Below are 22,869 nucleotides of genomic sequence, written 5' to 3'. Positions count from 1 at the left end.
ATATACCATATGTACCCTCCTATGTAACCCCTATATAACCTTCCCAGATCCATATACCATATGTACCCTCCTATGTAACTCCTTTATAACCTTCCCAGATCCATATACCATATGTACCCTCCTATGTAACCCCTATATAACCTTCCCAGATCCATATACCATATGTATCCTCCTATGTAACTCATATATAACCTTCACAGATCCATATACCATATGTACCCTCCTATGTAACCCCTATATAACCTTCCCAGATCCATATACCATATGTACCCTCCTATGTAACTCCTTTATAACCTTCCCAGATCCATATACCATATGTACCCTCCTATGTAACCCCTATATAACCTTCCCAGATCCATATACCATATGTACCCTCCTATGTAACTCCTATATAACCTTCCCAGATCCATATACCATATGTACCCTCCTATGTAACCCCTATATAACCTTCCCAGATCCATATACCATATGTATCCTCCTATGTAACTCATATATAACCTTCCCAGATCCATATACCATATGTACCCTCCTATGTAACCCCTATATAACCTTCCCAGATCCATATACCATATGTACCCTCCTATGTAACCCCTATATAACCTTCCCAGATCCATATACCATATGTACCCTCCTATGTAACCCCTATATAACCTTCCCAGATCCATATACCATATGCACCCTCCTATGTAACTCCTATATAACCTTCCCAGATCCATATACCATATGTAACCTCCTATGTAACCCCTATATAACCTTCCCAGATCCATATACCATATGTACCCTCCTATGTAACCCCTATATAAACTTCACAGATCCATATACCATATGTACCCTCCTATGTAACTCCTATATAACCTTCCCAGATCCATATACCATATGTACCCTCCTATGTAACCCCTATATAACCTTCCCAGATCCATATACCATATGTACACTCTTTTATTTCATGCCATTACCACAAGTGTATTACTGCACACAGAAAGCCATTAATACTCCAAGAGTATTAATATAGATATCTTGCGCCGCTGATTTAAAGTGAGGGACAGTCTGGGCCAATTTACAGCTTTGAGCTCCAGGATTCCAGCACAGTCCCCCTATTATAATCTACGACTGGCCAATCAGAATAGAGGGGTGGATATATCCATCAAGTTTATTCACTTATAAGTTCTAAATGTGTTGATCCAGATGAAGGCAAAAGGACATGGGTTTTATATGCAAGAAAGACATCTAATCCATTGTAAACTCCACCAAGTGACTCCCAATATTACCACCTCCTCACAGTGAGTACTATGGTCTAACTGCCCCTCTCTCTGGTGGTGATAACCATCATCCTCAAATCGCCCCCTGGTCACCTGTTTTGGGTGTATAATGCTTGGCAGACAAATCCTTACATTGTTATCCAATGTTTTTCTAGACATTATTTAAGTAACCTCCATTTGTCTAGTGTATAATTATAATTTAACCCTTCCATTTCTCTATAGCTTGTCTTTCATATACTGAGGTATCAGAAACGGTCTATCTAGTGATATAGTTATATACTGGCTATTAATGCTCCTATGTGTTGTTTTATGCATCCCAGGATGTTATTACCTCGTGCAGCAGCTGCTTTACTATCTAATACTGTATCTAAGTCTTCTTATCTCAGATCCCTCCAATTGTCTTCCATTTAATGTATCAGTAACACTGTAAATACAGAGCCTAACTGCATTGCTTATTTCTCTGCACAGCAAATCCAGCAAGTCCTTAGGTCCTGTCATATTACTGAGCCCTGCTGCACCCCACTAATACTGATCTCTATGCACCCCACTAATACTGAGCCCTCCTGCACCCCACTAATACTGATCACTATGCACCCCACTAATACTGAGCCCTGTGCACCCCACTAATACTGATCTCTATGCACCCCACTAATACTGAGCCCTCCTGCACCCCACTAATACTGAGCCCTGTGCACCCCACTAATACTGATCTCTATGCACCCCACTAATACTGATCTATGTGCACCCCACTAATACTGAGCCCTCCTGCACCCCACTAATACTGAGCCCTGTGCACCCCACTAATACTGATCTCTATGCACCCCACTAATACTGAGCCCTGTGCACCCCACTAATACTGATCTCTGTGCACCCCACTAATACTGAGCCCTGTGCACCCCACTAATACTGAGCCCTGTGCACCCCACTAATACTGATCTCTGTGCACCCCACTAATACTGAGCCCTGTGCACCCCACTGATACTGATCTCTATGCACCCCACTAATACTGAGCCCTCCTGCACCCCACTGATACTGAGCCCTCCTGCACCCCACTAATACTGATCTCTGTGCACCCCACTAATACTGAGCCCTTCTGCACCCCACTAATACTGAGCCCTGTGCACCCCACTAATACTGATCACTATGCACCCCACTAATACTGAGCCCTCCTGCACCCCACTAATACTGAGCCCTGTGCACCCCACTAATACTGAGCCCTGTGCACCCCACTAATACTGAGCCCTCCTGCACCCCACTAATACTGAGCCCTGTGCACCCCACTAATACTGAGCCCTGTGCACCCCACTAATACTGAGCCCTGTGCACCCCACTAATACTGATCTCTCTGCACCCCACTAATACTGAGCCCTCCTGCACCCCACTAATACTGATCTCTCTGCACCCCACTAATACTGAGCCCTGTGCACCCCACTAATACTGATCTCTGTGCACCCCACTAATACTGAGCCCTCCTGCACCCCACTAATACGGAGCCCTCCTGCACCCCACTAATACTGAGCCCTGTGCACCCCACTAATACTGATCTATGTGCACCCCACTAATACTGAGCCCTGTGCACCCCACTATTACTGATCTCTATGCACCCCACTAATACTGATCTCTATGCACCCCACTAATACTGAGCCCTGTGCACCCCACTAATACTGAGCCCTGTGCACCCCACTAATACTGAGCCCTGTGCACCCCACTAATACTGATCTCTATGCACCCCACTAATACTGATCTCTGTGCACCCCACTAATACTGAGCCCTCCTGCACCCCACTAATACTGAGCCCTGTGCACCCCACTAATACTGATCTCTGTGCACCCCACTAATACTGAGCCCTCCTGCACCCCACTAATACTGAGCCCTGTGCACCCCACTAATACTGATCTCTCTGCACCCCACTAATACTGATCTCTGTGCACCCCACTAATACTGAGCCCTGTGCACCCCACTAATACTGATCTCTATGCACCCCACTAATACTGATCTCTGTGCACCCCACTAATACTGAGCCCTGTGCACCCCACTAATACTGATCTCTATGCACCCCACTAATACTGATCTCTCTGCACCCCACTAATACTGAGCCCTCCTGCACCCCACTAATACTGAGCCCTCCTGCACCCCACTAATACTGATCTCTGTGCACCCCACTAATATTGAGCCCTCCTGCACCCCACTAATACTGAGCCCTGTGCACCCCACTAATACTGAGCCCTCCTGCACCCCACTAATACTGATCACTATGCACCCCACTAATACTGAGCCCTGTGCACCCCACTAATACTGAGCCCTTCTGCACCCCACTAATACTGAGCCCTTCTGCACCCCACTAATACTGATCACTATGCACCCCACTAATACTGAGCCCTGTGCACCCCACTAATACTGAGCCCTTCTGCACCCCACTAATACTGAGCCCTTCTGCACCCCACTGATACTGAGCCCTGTGCACCCCACTAATACTGATCTCTGTGCACCCCACTAATACTGAGCCCTGTGCACCCCACTAATACTGAGCCCTTCTGCACCCCACTAATACTGATCTCTGTGCACCCCACTAATACTGATCTCTATGCACCCCACTAATACTGAGCCCTCCTGCACCCCACTAATACTGATCACTATGCACCCCACTAATACTGAGCCCTGTGCACCCCACTGATACTGATCTCTATGCACCCCACTGATACTGATCTCTCTGCACCCCACTGATACTGAGCCCTGTGCACCCCACTAATACTGATCTCTATGCACCCCACTAATACTGAGCCCTGTGCACCCCACTAATACTGAGCCCTTCTGCACCCCACTGATACTGATCTCTCTGCACCCCACTGATACTGAGCCCTGTGCACCCCACTAATACTGAGCCCTTCTGCACCCCACTGATACTGAGCCCTGTGCACCCCACTAATACTGATCTCTCTGCACCCCACTAATACTGAGCCCTGTGCACCCCACTAATACTGATCTCTATGCACCCCACTAATACTGAGCCCTGTGCACCCCACTAATACTGATCTCTATGCACCCCACTAATACTGAGCCCTGTGCACCCCACTGATACTGATCACTATGCACCCCACTGATACTGAGCCCTGTGCACCCCACTAATACTGAGCCCTTCTGCACCCCACTAATACTGAGCCCTCCTGCACCCCACTAATACTGATCCCTTCTGCACCCCACTGATACTGATCTCTCTGCACCCCACTAATACTGAGCCCTGTGCACCCCACTAATACTGAGCCCTTCTGCACCCCACTAATACTGAGCCCTTCTGCACCCCACTAATACTGAGCCCTGTGCACCCCACTAATACTGAGACCTTCTGCACCCCACTGATACTGAGCCCTGTGCACCCCACTAATACTGAGCCCTTCTGCACCCCACTGATACTGAGCCCTCCTGCACCCCACTAATACTGATCCCTTCTGCACCCCACTGATACTGATCTCTCTGCACCCCACTAATACTGATCTCTGTGCACCCCACTAATACTGAGCCCTGTGCACCCCACTAATACCGATCCCTTCTGCACCCCACTAATACTGAGCCCTGCTGCACCCCACTAATACTGATCTCTCTGCACCCCACTAATACTGATCTCTGTGCACCCCACTAATACTGAGCCCTTCTGCACCCCACTGATACTGAGCCCTGTGCACCCCACTAATACTGATCTCTATGCACCCCACTATTACTGATCTCTGTGCACCCCACTAATACTGAGCCCTGTGCACCCCACTAATACGGAGCCCTCCTGCACCCCACTAATACTGAGCCCTGTGCACCCCACTAATACTGATCTCTATGCACCCCACTAATACTGAGCCCTTCTGCACCCCACTAATACTGATCTCTGTGCACCCCACTAATACTGAGCCCTTCTGCACCCCACTGATACTGATCTCTGTGCACCCCACTAATACTGAGCCCTGTGCACCCCACTAATACTGATCTCTATGCACCCCACTAATACTGAGCCCTGTGCACCCCACTAATACCGATCCCTTCTGCACCCCACTAATACTGAGCCCTCCTGCACCCCACTAATACTGATCTCTGTGCACCCCACTAATACTGAGCCCTTCTGCACCCCACTGATACTGATCTCTGTGCACCCCACTAATACTGATCTCTATGCACCCCACTAATACTGATCTCTGTGCACCCCACTAATACTGAGCCCTGTGCACCCCACTAATACTGAGCCCTTCTGCACCCCACTGATACTGATCTCTGTGCACCTCACTAATACTGAGCCCTGTGCACCCCACTAATACTGATCTCTCTGCATCCCACTAATACTGAGCCCTCCTGCACCCCACTAATACTGATCTCTATGCACCCCACTAATACTGAGCCCTGTGCACCCCACTAATACTGATCTCTATGCACCCCACTAATACTGAGCCCTGTGCACCCCACTAATACTGAGCCCTCCTGCACCCCACTAATACTGAGCCCTGTGCACCCCACTAATACTGAGCCCTCCTGCACCCCACTAATACTGAGCCCTCCTGCACCCCACTAATACTGAGCCCTGTGCACCCCACTAATACTGAGCCCTCCTGCACCCCACTAATACTGAGCCCTCCTGCACCCCACTAATACTGATCTCTGTGCACCCCACTAATACTGATCTCTGTGCACCCCACTAATACTGAGCCCTCCTGCACCCCACTAATACTGATCTCTCTGCACCCCACTAATACCGATTTCTCTGCACCCCATTAATAATGATTTCTCTGTACCCCACTAATACTGAGCCCTGTGTACCCCACTAATACTGAGCCCTGTGCACCCCACTAATGCTGAGCCCTGATGCACCCCCCTAATACTGAGCACTGTGCACCCCACTAATACTGAGCCCTCATGCACCCCACTAATACCGATTTCCCTGCACCCCACTAATACCGATTTCCCTGCACCCCACTGATACCGATTTCCCTGCACCCTACTAATACTAAGCCCTCCTGCACCCCACTAATACTGAGTCTTGTACACGCCACTAATATTGAACCTAGTGTACCCCACTAATATTAAACCCTTTTGCACCCCACTAATTCTGAGCCTTGTGCTCCCCACTAATACTTAACCTCGGTGCACCCACCCATCTACATATTTTAGTCATACTTGCCAACTTTGTATTGCTGGCTTTTGAGAAATCGGGTGTGGTGTGATGGTGGAAGGGGTCAGATTGCAGAGAAATGGTGGTTTTGTCACATGGGGCGGGGCCAAAAATGATGCAATTCATCGCGAATCCCGTCATTGAAACTCCCATGGGGCAGGATGCAGGGGAATCCCCTGCTCTCCCGGGAGTCTCCCGGACATTTCAGGAGACTGGGCAAGTCTGATTTTAGTCTCTGTGCTTTTATCTAATGTACTAATCTGTTATTCGAAATTGTATAAAGCGCCTTTGAAAACTTCCAATAAATGACATGAACTGTTGTCCCCAGATCCCGTCTCCCCCCGACTTCCTCATTGAATCTGACATCATCTAGAATCATTGTCAGTAATGGCTGCAGAGCTGGGAACAGTGAAGGTTCAACCTCCCAACATCAATTCATTAAGAATTGGGACTAAATCCACCCGACCACTGCCCTGTTCGCTAAGCCACGCCTCCAATATGATATGCCACGCCTCCAATATGATATGCCACGCCTCCAATATAATATGCCACGCCCCATCCCGACATACAACAATAATATATAACTGTGGTCTAGTCAGCAGCAATTCCTTTAATAACTGGAGCATTTGGAAAGACCGATTGTCATATTGGTCACTGATTTAATGAGTCTGTTACACCTTCTAATACATTGGAACTGGTTTTCATACAAAATGTAACACGTTTACGTATATTATAGCAGCACGTTATAGCAGTATGTTATAGCGGCACGTTATAGTAGTATGTTATAGTAGTATGTTATAGCAGTATGATAACATACTACATACATACGTTATAGCGGCACGATATAGCAGCACGTTATAGCAGCACGTTATAGTAGTATGTTATAGTAGTATGTTATAGCAGTATGTTATAGCAGTATGATAACATACTACATACATACGTTATAGCGGCACGATATAGCAGCACGTTATAGCAGCATGTTATAGCAGTATATAGCGGCACGATATAGCAGCATGTTATAGCAGTATATAGCGGCACGATATAGCAGCATGTTATAGCAGTATATAGTGGCACGATATAGCAGCATGTTATAGCAGTATATAGCGGCACGATATAGCAGCACGTTATAGCAGTATATAGCGGCACGATATAGCAGCACGTTATAGCAGTATATAGCGGCACGATATAGTAGCATGTTATAGCAGTATATAGTGGCACGATATAGCAGCATGTTATAGCAGTATATAGCGGCACGATATAGCAGCACGTTATAGCAGTATATAGCGGCACGATATAGCAGCATGTTATAGCAGTATATAGCGGCACGATATAGTAGCATGCTAATTCTTCTTGCACTTGTCAGATACTCGGATCGGATGCGGCTGCATTGTGCAAGATTTGTTTTTACGTTTTGTTGTTCTTCGAGGCTATAAAACAATACACATTTCTTTTCTTGTGACTCACCCTGATCTGCTTAGATCTTTTTAAAGGGATTACATTGAGGGAGATTAAGGCCCAGTGCTTAGTAGACTAAGAGGTTTGTTAGTGTAACTGCGTATTAAAATAAGGGACAAAAGTCTTAAAGGAGAACTCGGTGCACCCTCATTATGACAGTGAGCAGTGCATCTGTATAATTGGATATCTTGAGAGTTCCCAGGTAATTCCAGCCTTGTGGCAAGTGAATGGTTCATGATTAGGTGAAGGGCTTATAACTGCTTATTTTACCTAATGATCAAATGAAATATGTTTTTCAGAATTGTTATTAAAAGTTGATAATATTACAAGAGGAATAAGAACCCATCATATACAGTACAGTATAAGTATAATACATATTAATACAATATAATACACAGCCCCGCTGTGCTGTGTCTGTTATAGGGGCTGCACTCTGCTGCTTCTTTATATGAAGGGGAAGAGTTAATTATTTCAGAATATAGTGAAGTTAGGGATAATATTCAGGGTAGAAAGCACAACTCAGCCTAAATAAACAAATTCTGCACTCAAAGTGCTCTCAGCTTAGAGAGATTCAATGGGAAAAGTCCATATGTAATAAAAAAGTTGGATATCTGATCTTTTTTATTTGTATACATGTGTCTGATACCACAATCTTCATGGATAAGTTGTGTGCAAAGCTTGATGTCACCACTTTGTGCTGCTGGGGACCCTGCTCCATCCACTATATAACTCTCAGTCTGTGACTTCCTGCTGCCTCCATTTCCCTCCTCACATCATGTCACTGCCCCTGTCACATGCAGCCCTGTCCTCACTATCACATCACTCATCTCGATGATATACTCTGTGCTGCTGGGGGACCCTGCTCCTTCCACTATATAACTCTCAGTCTGTGGCTTACTGCTGCCTCCATTCCCCTCCTCACATCATGTCACTGCCCCTGTCACATGCAGCCCTGTCCTCACTAACACATCACTCATCTCCTGATATACTCTGTGCTGCTGGGGACCCTGCTCCTTCCACTATATAACTCTCAGTCTGTGGCTTACTGCTGCCTCCATTCCCCTCCTCACATCATGTCACTGCCCCTGTCACATGCAGCCCTGTCCTCACTAACACATCACTCATCTCCTGATATACTCTGTGCTGCTGGGGACCCTGCTCCTTCTACTATATAACTCTCAGTCTGTGGCTTCCTGCTGCCTCCATTCCCCTCCTCACATCATGTCACTGCCCCTGTCACTTGCAGCTCTGTCCTCACTATCACATCACTCATCTCCTGATATACTCTGTGCTGCTGGAGGACCCTGCTCCTTCCACTATATAACTCTCAGTCTGTGGGTTCCTGCTGGCTCCATTCCCTCCTTACATCATGTCACTGCCCCTGTCACATACAGCCCTGTCCTCACTAACACATCACTCATCTCCTGATATACTCTGTGCTGCTGGAGGACCCTGCTCCTTCCACTATAACTCCTCACGCTCCACCTTCTCCTTTCACTCCACCTCTATCATCTCCATTTACTACCCTAATCCTCTTAATGTTTGCCCTCTCTATCATCATCATCAGCAGCTATTTATATAGCGCCACTGATTCCGCAGCGCTGTACAGAGAACTCACATCAGTCCCTGCCCCATAGAAGCTTACAGTCTAAATTCCCTAACACACACACAGACTGAGATTAAGGTCAAGTTGATATGAGCCAATCCTTCTTATGTAGTTGCTTTCTCTATTGTCTCCTGACTATTGACCATAGACTGTAAGCTATGAGCAGGGCCCTCTGACCTCTCTGTCTGTATTACCCAGTATTGTTTTATTGCTATTTGCTCCCAATTGTAAAGCGCTACGGAATTTGCTGGCGCTATATAAATAAATGATGATGATGATGATGATGATTCTTTCTCTTAGCTGCATTCTTTTTTTCCTATGTATTTTTTTGTTGATTGCGTGGCAGCGTGTACATGATGATGATGACGTATTGGTAGTTCTCTGGATGCCAGGACATGCTGGCACTTGTACTTCAACAAGCCCTGGAATGATATATCACTTTAAACATGACACGTTTCAGTATTGCTGATTGTATGGGACATATTGCGGTATTTATGTATGTACTAGATATGTTCAGGTACCAGTGTTGTGTCTCCTGGACATGTCCTAATATCTCGTGTGTACTGGACATTTCCTGGCACATGTGGTGTTTTAGACCAAATGGTCAGGCAGATTTGGTATGGTCGGTATGTAGTATGATTTGCATGTAGTATGACCAGCATGTAGTATGGCCGGTATGTAGTATGGTCGGCATGTGGTATGGCCGGTATGTGGTATTGTCGGTATGTAGTATGACCGGTATGTAGTATGGTCGGCATGTGGTATGGTCGGCATGTAGTCTGGCCGGTATGTAGTATGATCTGTATGTAGTATGAGCGGCATGTAGTATGGCCAGTATGTAGTATGGTCGGCATGTGGTATGGTCGGCATGTAGTCTGGCCGGTATGTAGTATGATCTGTATGTAGTATGAGCGGCATGTAGTATGGCCAGTATGTAGTATGACCGGTATGTAGTATGGTCGGCATGTGGTATGGTCGGCATGTAGTCTGGCCGGTATGTAGTATGATCTGTATGTAGTATGGCCAGTATGTAGTATGACCGGTATGTAGTATGGTCGGCATGTGGTATGGTCGGCATGTAGTATGGCCGGTATGTAGTATGGCCGGTATGTAGTATGGTCGGCATGTGGTATGGTCGGCATGCAGTATGGCCGGTATGTAGTATGGCCGGTATGTAGTATGGCCGGTATGTAGTATGGCCGGTATGCAGTATGGCCGGCATGCAGTATGGTCGGTATGCAGTATGGCCGGTATGTAGTATGGCCGGTATGTAGTATGGCCGGTATGTAGTATGGTCGGCATGTGGTATGGTCGGCATGCGGTATGGCCGGTATGCAGTATGGCCGGTATGTAGTATGGCCGGTATGTAGTATGGTCGGCATGTGGTATGGTCGGCATGTGGTATGGTCGGCATGCGGTATGGCCGGTATGCAGTATGGCCGGTATGTAGTATGGCCGGTATGTAGTATGGCCGGTATGTAGTATGGCCGGTATGCAGTATGGCCGGTATGTAGTATGGCCGGTATGCAGTATGGCCGGTATGCAGTATGGCCGGTATGCAGTATGGCCGGTATGTAGTATGGTCGGCATGTGGTATGGTCGGCATGCAGTATGGCCGGTATGCAGTATGGCCGGTATGTAGTATGGCCGGTATGTAGTATGGCCGGTATGTAGTATGGCCGGTATGTAGTATGGCCGGTATGCAGTATGGTCGGTATGCAGTATGGCCGGTATGTAGTATGGCCGGCATGCAGTATGGCCGGTATGTAGTATGGCCGGTATGCAGTATGGTCGGTATGCAGTATGGCCGGTATGCAGTATGGCCGGCATGTAGTATGGCCGGTATGTAGTATGGCCGGTATGTAGTATGGTCGGCATGTGGTATGGTCGGCATGCGGTATGGCCGGTATGCAGTATGGCCGGCATGCAGTATGGCCGGTATGCAGTATGGCCGGCATGCAGTATGGCCGGTATGCAGTATGGCCGGTATGCAGTATGGCCGGTATGCAGTATGGTCGGTATGCAGTATGGCCGGTATGTAGTATGGCCGGTATGTAGTATGGCCGGTATGTAGTATGGCTGGTATGTAGTATGGCCGGTATGCAGTATGGTCGGTATGCAGTATGGCCGGTATGCAGTATGGCCGGCATGCAGTATGGTCGGCATGCAGTATGGTCGGTATGCAGTATGGTCGGCATGCAGTATGGCCGGTATGCAGTATGGCCGGTATGCAGTATGGCCGGTATGCAGTATGGTCGGCATGCAGTATGGTCGGTATGTAGTATGGCCGGTATGTAGTATGGCCGGCATGCAGTATGGCCGGCATGCAGTATGGCCGGTATGCAGTATGGTCGGCATGCAGTATGGTCGGTATGTAGTATGGCCGGTATGTAGTATGGCCGGCATGCAGTATGGCCGGTATGCAGTATGGCCGGTATGCAGTATGGCCGGTATGCAGTATGGTCGGCATGCAGTATGGTCGGTATGCAGTATGGCCGGTATGTAGTATGGCCGGTATGTAGTATGGCCGGTATGTAGTATGGCCGGTATGCAGTATGGCCGGCATGCAGTATGGCCGGTATGTAGTATGTAGTATGGCCGGTATGTAGTATGGCCGGTATGTAGTATGGCCGGTATGTAGTATGGCTGGTATGTAGTATGGCCGGTATGCAGTATGGTCGGTATGCAGTATGGCCGGTATGCAGTATGGCCGGCATGCAGTATGGTCGGCATGCAGTATGGTCGGTATGCAGTATGGTCGGCATGCAGTATGGCCGGTATGCAGTATGGCCGGTATGCAGTATGGTCGGCATGCAGTATGGTCGGTATGCAGTATGGCCGGTATGTAGTATGGCCGGTATGTAGTATGGCCGGTATGTAGTATGGCCGGTATGCAGTATGGCCGGCATGTAGTATGGCCGGTATGTAGTATGGCCGGTATGCAGTATGGCCGGCATGTAGTATGGCCGGCATGCAGTATGGCCGGCATGCAGTATGGCCGGCATGCAGTATGGCCGGCATGCAGTATGGCCGGTATGTAGTATGTAGTATGGCCGGTATGTAGTATGGCCGGCGTGTAGTATAACCAGGAACTGTCATTATTGCTGTTTTTCTCTGATTTATGTCACAGTTATTTGGTTTCACTGACAGTAGAAATCCAACATTCTCTGTGGATGGTTATTTTATTGGTTATGTGAGACTAAGAGGGTCTTATAGAATGAGGAGCCAATATATGGGGGGGGGGGGGGACTCCTAATATTACCATCCTCATCGACGTTGTCATCCTTCGATTTTCTTATATAGTGCCATCATATTACGTAGCGCTCATTCACATCTGTCTAGCGCCAGTTACCCCCCGTCTCTTGGCCTTTACTGCTCGAGCACCCGGCTATTGTATAATTAACTTTATCAATTTTGTAACCTGGGAACCAAGGAGCTATATGCAGCCAAATCTAGTGGGAATTATTCATTTACTTTCACCCATAACTTCTATTTGAACAGTCAGGTTACTGAAAGAATGAGCTGAAATCTCCATACAACAAACCAGCTTCAGTAAAATACTTTATTGTTCACTCAGACCTCCTGCGTTACCTGGATTATCTCTCACAAGTTCTTCATTCTCTCAGCACTTGCTGTTCATATCTCTCTTAATCCTATTTCAGTGTCTCTTTTGTTTACACTGTGACTTCTGGTCCTTTGGATTTAGTTACAGCTCTATTTGTCCGTACAACAAGTCACACCTGCAGTTAAATCAATAATCACCTTAATATCTAGGCAACCGTCTGTCTCTGAGAGATCTGAAGGAATCTTACTCGTTCCTCATTGCTCAGGTCCTGAAGTACCATCAACACTGATATTCTAATAAACACCTCAATTTTTAAAGGAAATGTCCACTTATTTTCAATTTTTAATTCAAATCTTTGTGTTGTTAATAAGATGTTATTTATTGTTACCAGCGACTTAGTAGCGTCAGCACCAAGGGTTAATGCTGCAAGATTATTTCAGCAAAGTAAGAAATTACAGAGATTGTCTGGGGACTGAGGACCATAGTCCGCATAAAAGTGAATAAGAGTACATCACTTTTTATCAATTAGGGACTATGACAAAAAATATGAAGATCCACTCTTATTAAAATTTGAAAGTAGCCAATGCCTCTTTAAGTGTTTGTAAAAAAGTAAATAATACATATAATTAGTAGACATTTATATATAACCAACCCTCACACTGGTGGATTAAGATTTCTATGGGCCCTGTGCTTTAACTTGGGCCCCACCACAGCCTATGTTGAACCTAGCAGTCTATAACAATAACTTTCATGCCTGATGTGGCATAATATACAGTGGAACAATTATACTTAGCATATAAAATGAGAGAAGTGGCACTGAGCAGTGGTACTTATACTCAGCAGAAGAACAAACACTGATATTAACAATCATCCAACACAAACAAAAAAAGCAGAAATCGCAATTTAAATAGGTAGGATCAGGGTCGCCAATGTACATGGACCCTCGTTACTTGTAGTAAGTGGAAGCGTTTACCTATCCTCCCTCAGTACTTGTAGTAAGTGGGAGCGTTTACCTATCCTCCCTCAGTACTTGTAGTAAGTGGGAGCTTTTACCTATCCTCCCTCAGTACCTGTAGTAAGTGGGAGCGTTTACCTATCCTCCCTCAGTACTTGTAGTAAGTGGAAGCGTTTACCTATCCTCCCTCAGTACTTGTAGTAAGTGGAAGCGTTTACCTATCCTCACTCAGTACTTGTAGTAAGTGGAAGCGTTTACCTATCCTCCCTCAGTACTTGTAGTAAGTGGAAGCGTTTACGTATCCTCCCTCAGTACTTGTAGTAAGTGGGAGCGTTTACCTATCCTCCCTCAGTACTTGTAGTAAGTGGGAGTGTTTACGTATCCTCCCTCAGTACTTGTAGTAAGTGGAAGCGTTTACCTATCCTCCCTCAGTACTAGTAGTAAGAGGAAGCGTTTACCTATCCTCCCTCAGTACTTGTAGTAAGTGGAAGCGTTTACCTATCCTCCCTCAGTACTTGTAGTAAGTGGAAGCGTTTACCTATCCTCCCTTAGTACTTGTAGTAAGTGGAAGCGTTTACCTATCCTCCCTCAGTACTTGTAGTAAGTGGAAGCGTTTACGTATCCTCCCTCAGTACTTGTAGTAAGTGGGAGCGTTTACCTATCCTCCCTCAGTACTTGTAGTAAGTGGGAGCGTTTACCTATCCTCCCTCAGTACTTGTAGTAAGTGGGAGTGTTTACGTATCCTCCCTCAGTACTTGTAGTAAGTGGAAGCGTTTACCTATCCTCCCTTAGTACTTGTAGTAAGTGGAAGCGTTTACCTATCCTCCCTCAGTACTTGTAGTAAGTGGAAGCGTTTACCTATCCTCCCTCAGTACTTGTAGTAAGTGGGAGTGTTTACGTATCCTCCCTCAGTACTTGTAGTAAGTGGAAGCGTTTACCTATCCTCCCTCAGTACTTGTAGTAAGTGAAAGCGTTTACCTATCCTCCCTTAGTACTTGTAGTAAGTGGAAGCGTTTACCTATCCTCCCTCAGTACTTGTAGTAAGTGGAAGCGTTTACGTATCCTCCCTCAGTACTTGTAGTAAGTGGGAGCGTTTACCTATCCTCCCTCAGTACTTGTAGTAAGTGGGAGCGTTTACCTATCCTCCCCCAGTACTTGTAGTAAGTGGAAGCGTTTACCTATCCTCCCTCAGTACTTGTAGTAAGTGGGAGCGTTTACCTATCCTCCCTCAGTACTTGTAGTAAGTGGGAGTGTTTACGTATCCTCCCTCAGTACTTGTAGTAAGTGGAAGCGTTTACCTATCCTCCCTTAGTACTTGTAGTAAGTGGAAGCGTTTACCTATCCTCCCTCAGTACTTGTAGTAAGTGGAAGCGTTTACCTATCCTCCCTCAGTACTTGTAGTAAGTGGAAGCGTTTACCTATCCTCCCTCAGTACTTGTAGTAAGTGGGAGTGTTTACGTATCCTCCCTCAGTACTTGTAGTAAGTGGAAGCGTTTACCTATCCTCCCTTAGTACTTGTAGTAAGTGGAAGCGTTTACCTATCCTCCCTCAGTACTTGTAGTAAGTGGAAGCGTTTACCTATCCTCCCTCAGTACTTCTAGTAAGTGGAAGCGTTTACCTATCCTCCCTCAGTACCTGTAGTAAGTGGGTGCGTTTACCTATCCTCCCTTAGTACTTGTAGTAAGTGGAAGCGTTTACCTATCCTCCCTCAGTACTTGTAGTAAGTGGAAGCGTTTACCTATCCTCCCTCAGTACTTGTAGTAAGTGGAAGCGTTTACCTATCCTCCCTCAGTACTTGTAGTAAGTGGGAGTGTTTACGTATCCTCCCTCAGTACTTGTAGTAAGTGGAAGCGTTTACCTATCCTCCCTTAGTACTTGTAGTAAGTGGAAGCGTTTACCTATCCTCCCTCAGTACTTGTAGTAAGTGGAAGCGTTTACCTATCCTCCCTCAGTACTTGTAGTAAGTGGAAGCGTTTACCTATCCTCCCTCAGTACTAGTAGTAAGTGGAAGCGTTTACCTATCCTCCCTCAGTACTTGTAGTAAGTGGGTACGTTTACGTATCCTCCCTCAGTACTTGTAGTAAGTGGAAGCGTTTACCTATCCTCCCTCAGTACTTGTAGTAAGTGGAAGCGTTTACCTATCCTCCCTCAGTACCTGTAGTAAGTGGGTGCGTTTACCTATCATCCCTCAGTACATGTAGAAAGTGGGTGCGTTTACCTATCCTCCCTCAGTACTTGTAGTAAGTGGAAGCGTTTACGTATCCTCCCTCAGTACTTGTAGTAAGTGGGAGCGTTTACCTATCCTCCCTCAGTACTTGTAGTAAGTGGAAGCGTTTACCTATCCTCCCTCAGTACTTGTAGTAAGTGGGTGCGTTTACCTATCCTCCCTCAGTACTTGTAGTAAGTGGAAGCGTTTACCTATCCTCCCTCAGTACTTGTAGTAAGTGGAAGTGTTTACCTATCCTCCCTCAGTACTTGTAGTAAGTGGGTGCGTTTACCTATCCTCCCTCAGTACTTGTAGTAAGTGGAAGCGTTTACCTATCCTCCCTCAGTACTTGTAGTAAGTGGAAGCGTTTACCTATCCTCCCTCAGTACTTGTAGTAAGTGGAAGCGTTTACGTATCCTCCCTCAGTACTTGTAGTAAGTGGAAGCGTTTACGTATCCTCCCTCAGTACTTGTAGTAAGTGGAAGCGTTTACCTATCCTCCCTCAGTACTTGTAGTAAGTGGGTACGTTTACATATCATCCCTCAGTACTTGTAGTAAGTGGAAGCGTTTACCTATCCTCCCTTAGTACTTGTAGTAAGTGGAAGCGTTTACCTATCCTCCCTCAGTACTTGTAGTAAGTGGGAGCGTTTACCTATCCTCCCTCAGTACTTGTAGTAAGTAGAAGCGTTTACCTATCCTCACTCAGTACTTGTAGTAAGTGGGAGCGTTTACCTATCCTCCCTTAGTACTTGTAGTAAGTGGAAGCGTTTACCTATCCTCCCTCAGTACTTGTAGTAAGTGGGAGCGTTTACCTATCCTCCCTCAGTACTTGTAGTAAGTGGGAGCGTTTACCTATCCTCCCTCAGTACTTGTAGTAAGTAGAAGCGTTTACCTATCCTCCCTCAGTACTTGTAGTAAGTAGAAGCGTTTACCTATCCTCCCTCAGTACTTGTAGTAAGTGGGAGCGTTTACCTATCCTCCCTTAGTACTTGTAGTAAGTGGAAGTGTTTACCTATCCTCCCTCAGTACTTGTAGTAAGTGGGAGCGTTTACCTATCCTCCCTCAGTACTTGTAGTAAGTGGAAGCGTTTACCTATCCTCCCTCAGTACTTGTAGTAAGTGGAAGCGTTTACCTATCCTCCCTCAGTACTTGTAGTAAGAGGAAGCGTTTACCTATCCTCCCTCAGTACTTGTAGTAAGTGGGAGCGTTTACCTATCCTCCCTCAGTACTAGTAGTAAGAGGAAGCGTTTACCTATCCTCCCTCAGTACTTGTAGTAAGTGGGAGCGTTTACCTATCCTCCCTCAGTACTAGTAGTAAGTGGGAGCGTTTACCTATCCTCCCTCAGTACTTGTAGTAAGTGGGAGCGTTTACCTATCCTCCCTCAGTACTTGTAGTAAGTGGGAGCGTTTACCTATCCTCCCTCAGTACTAGTAGTAAGAGGAAGCGTTTACCTATCCTCCCTCAGTACTTGTAGTAAGTGGGAGCGTTTACCTATCCTCCCTCAGTACTTGTAGTAAGAGGAAGCGTTTACCTATCCTCACTCAGTACTAGTAGTAAGTGGAAGCGTTTACCTATCCTCCCTCAGTACTTGTAGTAAGAGGAAGCGTTTACCTATCCTCCCTCAGTACTTGTAGTAAGAGGAAGCGTTTACCTATCCTCCCTCAGTACTTGTAGTAAGTGGGAGCGTTTACCTATCCTCCCTCAGTACTTGTAGTAAGTGGAAGCGTTTACCTATCCTCCCTCAGTACTTGTAGTAAGTGGAAGCGTTTACCTATCCTCCCTCAGTACTTGTAGTAAGAGGAAGCGTTTACCTATCCTCCCTCAGTACTTGTAGTAAGTGGGAGCGTTTACCTATCCTCCCTCAGTACTAGTAGTAAGAGGAAGCGTTTACCTATCCTCACTCAGTACTAGTAGTAAGAGGAAGCGTTTACCTATCCTCCCTCAGTACTTGTAGTAAGTGGGAGCGTTTACCTATCCTCCCTCAGTACTTGTAGTAAGTGGGAGCGTTTACCTATCCTCCCTCAGTACTTGTAGTAAGAGGAAGCGTTTACCTATCCTCACTCAGTACTAGTAGTAAGTGGAAGCGTTTACCTATCCTCCCTCAGTACTTGTAGTAAGAGGAAGCGTTTACCTATCCTCCCTCAGTACTTGTAGTAAGTGGAAGCGTTTACCTATCCTCCCTCAGTACTTGTAGTAAGTGGAAGTGTTTACCTATCCTCCCTCAGTACTTGTAGTAAGTGGGTACATTTACATATAATCCCTCAGTACTTGTAGTAAGTGGAAGCGTTTACGTATCCTCCCTCAGTACTTGTAGTAAGTGGAAGCGTTTACGTATCCTCCCTCAGTACTTGTAGTAAGTGGAAACGTTTACGTATCCTCCCTCAGTACTTGTAGTAAGTGGAAGCGTTTACGTATCCTCCCTCAGTACTTGTAGTAAGTGGAAGCGTTTACCTATCCTCACTCAGTACTTGTAGTAAGTGGAAGCGTTTACCTATCCTCACTCAGTACTTGTAGTAAGTGGGAGCGTTTACCTATCCTCCCTCAGTACTTTTAGTAAGTGAGTACGTTTACATATCATCCCTCAGTACTTGTAGTAAGTGGAAGCGTTTACCTATCCTCCCTTAGTACTTGTAGTAAGTGGAAGCGTTTACCTATCCTCACTCAGTACTTGTAGTAAGTGGGAGCGTTTACCTATCCTCCCTCAGTACTTGTAGTAAGTGGGAGCGTTTACCTATCCTCCCTCAGTACTTGTAGTAAGTAGAAGCGTTTACCTATCCTCACTCAGTACTTGTAGTAAGTGGGAGCGTTTACCTATCCTCCCTTAGTACTTGTAGTAAGTGGAAGCGTTTACCTATCCTCACTCAGTACTTGTAGTAAGTGGGAGCGTTTACCTATCCTCCCTCAGTACTTGTAGTAAGTGGAAGTGTTTACCTATCCTCCCTCAGTACTTGTAGTAAGTGGGTACATTTACATATAATCCCTCAGTACTTGTAGTAAGTGGAAGCGTTTACGTATCCTCCCTCAGTACTTGTAGTAAGTGGAAGCGTTTACGTATCCTCCCTCAGTACTTGTAGTAAGTGGAAACGTTTACGTATCCTCCCTCAGTACTTGTAGTAAGTGGAAGCGTTTACCTATCCTCCCTCAGTACTTGTAGTAAGTGGGTACGTTTACATATCATCCCTCAGTACTTGTAGTAAGTGGAAGCGTTTACCTATCCTCCCTTAGTACTTGTAGTAAGTGGAAGCGTTTACCTATCCTCACTCAGTACTTGTAGTAAGTGGGAGCGTTTACCTATCCTCCCTCAGTACTTGTAGTAAGTGGGAGCGTTTACCTATCCTCCCTCAGTACTTGTAGTAAGTAGAAGCGTTTACCTATCCTCACTCAGTACTTGTAGTAAGTGGGAGCGTTTACCTATCCTCCCTTAGTACTTGTAGTAAGTGGAAGCGTTTACCTATCCTCACTCAGTACTTGTAGTAAGTGGAAGTGTTTACCTATCCTCCCTCAGTACTTGTAGTAAGTGGGAGCGTTTACCTATCCTCCCTCAGTACTTGTAGTAAGTGGAAGCGTTTACCTATCCTCCCTCAGTACTTGTAGTAAGTGGAAGCGTTTACCTATCCTCCCTCAGTACTTGTAGTAAGAGGAAGCGTTTACCTATCCTCCCTCAGTACTTGTAGTAAGTGGGAGCGTTTACCTATCCTCCCTCAGTACTAGTAGTAAGAGGAAGCGTTTACCTATCCTCACTCAGTACTAGTAGTAAGAGGAAGCGTTTACCTATCCTCCCTCAGTACTTGTAGTAAGTGGGAGCGTTTACCTATCCTCCCTCAGTACTTGTAGTAAGAGGAAGCGTTTACCTATCCTCACTCAGTACTAGTAGTAAGTGGAAGCGTTTACCTATCCTCCCTCAGTACTTGTAGTAAGAGGAAGCGTTTACCTATCCTCCCTCAGTACTTGTAGTAAGAGGAAGCGTTTACCTATCCTCCCTCAGTACTTGTAGTAAGTGGGAGCGTTTACCTATCCTCCCTCAGTACTTGTAGTAAGTGGAAGCGTTTACCTATCCTCCCTCAGTACTTGTAGTAAGTAGAAGCGTTTACCTATCCTCCCTCAGTACTTGTAGTAAGTAGAAGCGTTTACCTATCCTCACTCAGTACTTGTAGTAAGTGGGAGCGTTTACCTATCCTCCCTTAGTACTTGTAGTAAGTGGAAGTGTTTACCTATCCTCCCTCAGTACTTGTAGTAAGTGGGAGCGTTTACCTATCCTCCCTCAGTACTTGTAGTAAGTGGAAGCGTTTACCTATCCTCCCTCAGTACTTGTAGTAAGTGGAAGCGTTTACCTATCCTCCCTCAGTACTTGTAGTAAGAGGAAGCGTTTACTTATCCTCCCTCAGTACTTGTAGTAAGTGGGAGCGTTTACCTATCCTCACTCAGTACTAGTAGTAAGAGGAAGCGTTTACCTATCCTCCCTCAGTACTTGTAGTAAGTGGGAGCGTTTACCTATCCTCCCTCAGTACTTGTAGTAAGTGGGAGCGTTTACCTATCCTCCCTCAGTACTTGTAGTAAGAGGAAGCGTTTACCTATCCTCACTCAGTACTAGTAGTAAGTGGAAGCGTTTACCTATCCTCCCTCAGTACTTGTAGTAAGAGGAAGCGTTTACCTATCCTCCCTCAGTACTTGTAGTAAGAGGAAGCGTTTACCTATCCTCCCTCAGTACTTGTAGTAAGTGGAAGCGTTTACCTATCCTCCCTCAGTACTTGTAGTAAGTGGAAGTGTTTACCTATCCTCCCTCAGTACTTGTAGTAAGTGGGTACATTTACATATAATCCCTCAGTACTTGTAGTAAGTGGAAGCGTTTACGTATCCTCCCTCAGTACTTGTAGTAAGTGGAAGCGTTTACGTATCCTCCCTCAGTACTTGTAGTAAGTGGAAACGTTTACCTATCATCCCTCAGTACTTGTAGTAAGTGGAAGCGTTTACCTATCCTCCCTTAGTACTTGTAGTAAGTGGAAGCGTTTACCTATCCTCACTCAGTACTTGTAGTAAGTGGGAGCGTTTACCTATCCTCCCTCAGTACTTGTAGTAAGTGGGAGCGTTTACCTATCCTCCCTCAGTACTTGTAGTAAGAGGAAGCGTTTACCTATCCTCCCTCAGTACTTGTAGTAAGTGGGAGCGTTTACCTATCATCCCTCAGTACTTGTAGTAAGAGGAAGCGTTTACCTATCCTCCCTCAGTACTTGTAGTAAGTGGGAGCGTTTACCTATCCTCCCTCAGTACTTGTAGTAAGTGGAAGTGTTTACCTATCCTCCCTCAGTACTTGTAGTAAGTGGGTACATTTACATATAATCCCTCAGTACTTGTAGTAAGTGGAAGCGTTTACGTATCCTCCCTCAGTACTTGTAGTAAGTGGAAGCGTTTACGTATCCTCCCTCAGTACTTGTAGTAAGTGGAAACGTTTACGTATCCTCCCTCAGTACTTGTAGTAAGTGGAAGCGTTTACGTATCCTCCCTCAGTACTTGTAGTAAGTGGAAGCGTTTACCTATCCTCCCTCAGTACTTGTAGTAAGTGGGTACGTTTACATATCCTCCCTCAGTACTTGTAGTAAGTGGGAGCGTTTACCTATCCTCCCTCAGTACTTGTAGTAAGTGGGTACGTTTACGTATCCTCCCTCAGTACTTGTAGTAAGTAGAAGCGTTTACCTATCCTCACTCAGTACCTGTAGTAAGTGGGAGCGTTTACCTATCCTCCCTCAGTACCTGTAGTAAGTGGGAGCGTTTACCTATCCTCCCTCAGTACTTGTAGTAAGTGGGTACGTTTACGTATCCTCCCTCAGTACTTGTAGTAAGTAGAAGCGTTTACCTATCCTCCCTCAGTACCTGTAGTAAGTGGGAGCGTTTACCTATCCTCCCTCAGTACTTGTAGTAAGTGGGTACGTTTACGTATCCTCCCTCAGTACTTGTAGTAAGTAGAAGCGTTTACCTATCCTCCCTCAGTACCTGTAGTAAGTGGGAGCGTTTACCTATCCTCCCTCAGTACTTGTAGTAAGTGGGAGCGTTTACCTATCCTCCCTCAGTACTTGTAGTAAGAGGAAGCGTTTACCTATCCTCCCTCAGTACTTGTAGTAAGTGGAAGCGTTTACCTATCCTCCCTCAGTACTTGTAGTAAGTAGAAGCGTTTACCTATCCTCCCTCAGTACTTGTAGTAAGTAGAAGCGTTTACCTATCCTCACTCAGTACTTGTAGTAAGTGGGAGCGTTTACCTATCCTCCCTTAGTACTTGTAGTAAGTGGAAGTGTTTACCTATCCTCCCTCAGTACTTGTAGTAAGTGGGAGCGTTTACCTATCCTCCCTCAGTACTTGTAGTAAGTGGAAGCGTTTACCTATCCTCCCTCAGTACTTGTAGTAAGTGGGAGCCTTTACCTATCCTCCCTCAGTACTTGTAGTAAGTGGGAGCGTTTACCTATCCTCCCTCAGTACTAGTAGTAAGAGGAAGCGTTTACCTATCCTCACTCAGTACTAGTAGTAAGAGGAAGCGTTTACCTATCCTCCCTCAGTACTTGTAGTAAGTGGGAGCGTTTACCTATCCTCCCTCAGTACTTGTAGTAAGTGGGAGCGTTTACCTATCCTCCCTCAGTACTTGTAGTAAGAGGAAGCGTTTACCTATCCTCACTCAGTACTAGTAGTA

The 22,869-nt window shown here is 46.0% G+C and overlaps 1 protein-coding gene across 25 annotated transcripts in view; it reads left to right on the top strand.

The window, feature by feature from the left end:
* The window catches only part of ATP2B2 (ATPase plasma membrane Ca2+ transporting 2), a 266,349-nt gene that overhangs the window by 18,975 nt on the left and 224,505 nt on the right, over positions 1-22,869 (top strand). The window lies entirely within an intron of this gene.

The sequence above is a fragment of the Mixophyes fleayi genome, chromosome 8 (genome assembly GCF_038048845.1).
Source record: "Mixophyes fleayi isolate aMixFle1 chromosome 8, aMixFle1.hap1, whole genome shotgun sequence".
Taxonomy (NCBI): Eukaryota; Metazoa; Chordata; class Amphibia; order Anura; family Limnodynastidae; genus Mixophyes; species Mixophyes fleayi.
This window is presented reverse-complemented; position numbering and strand designations above follow the sequence as displayed.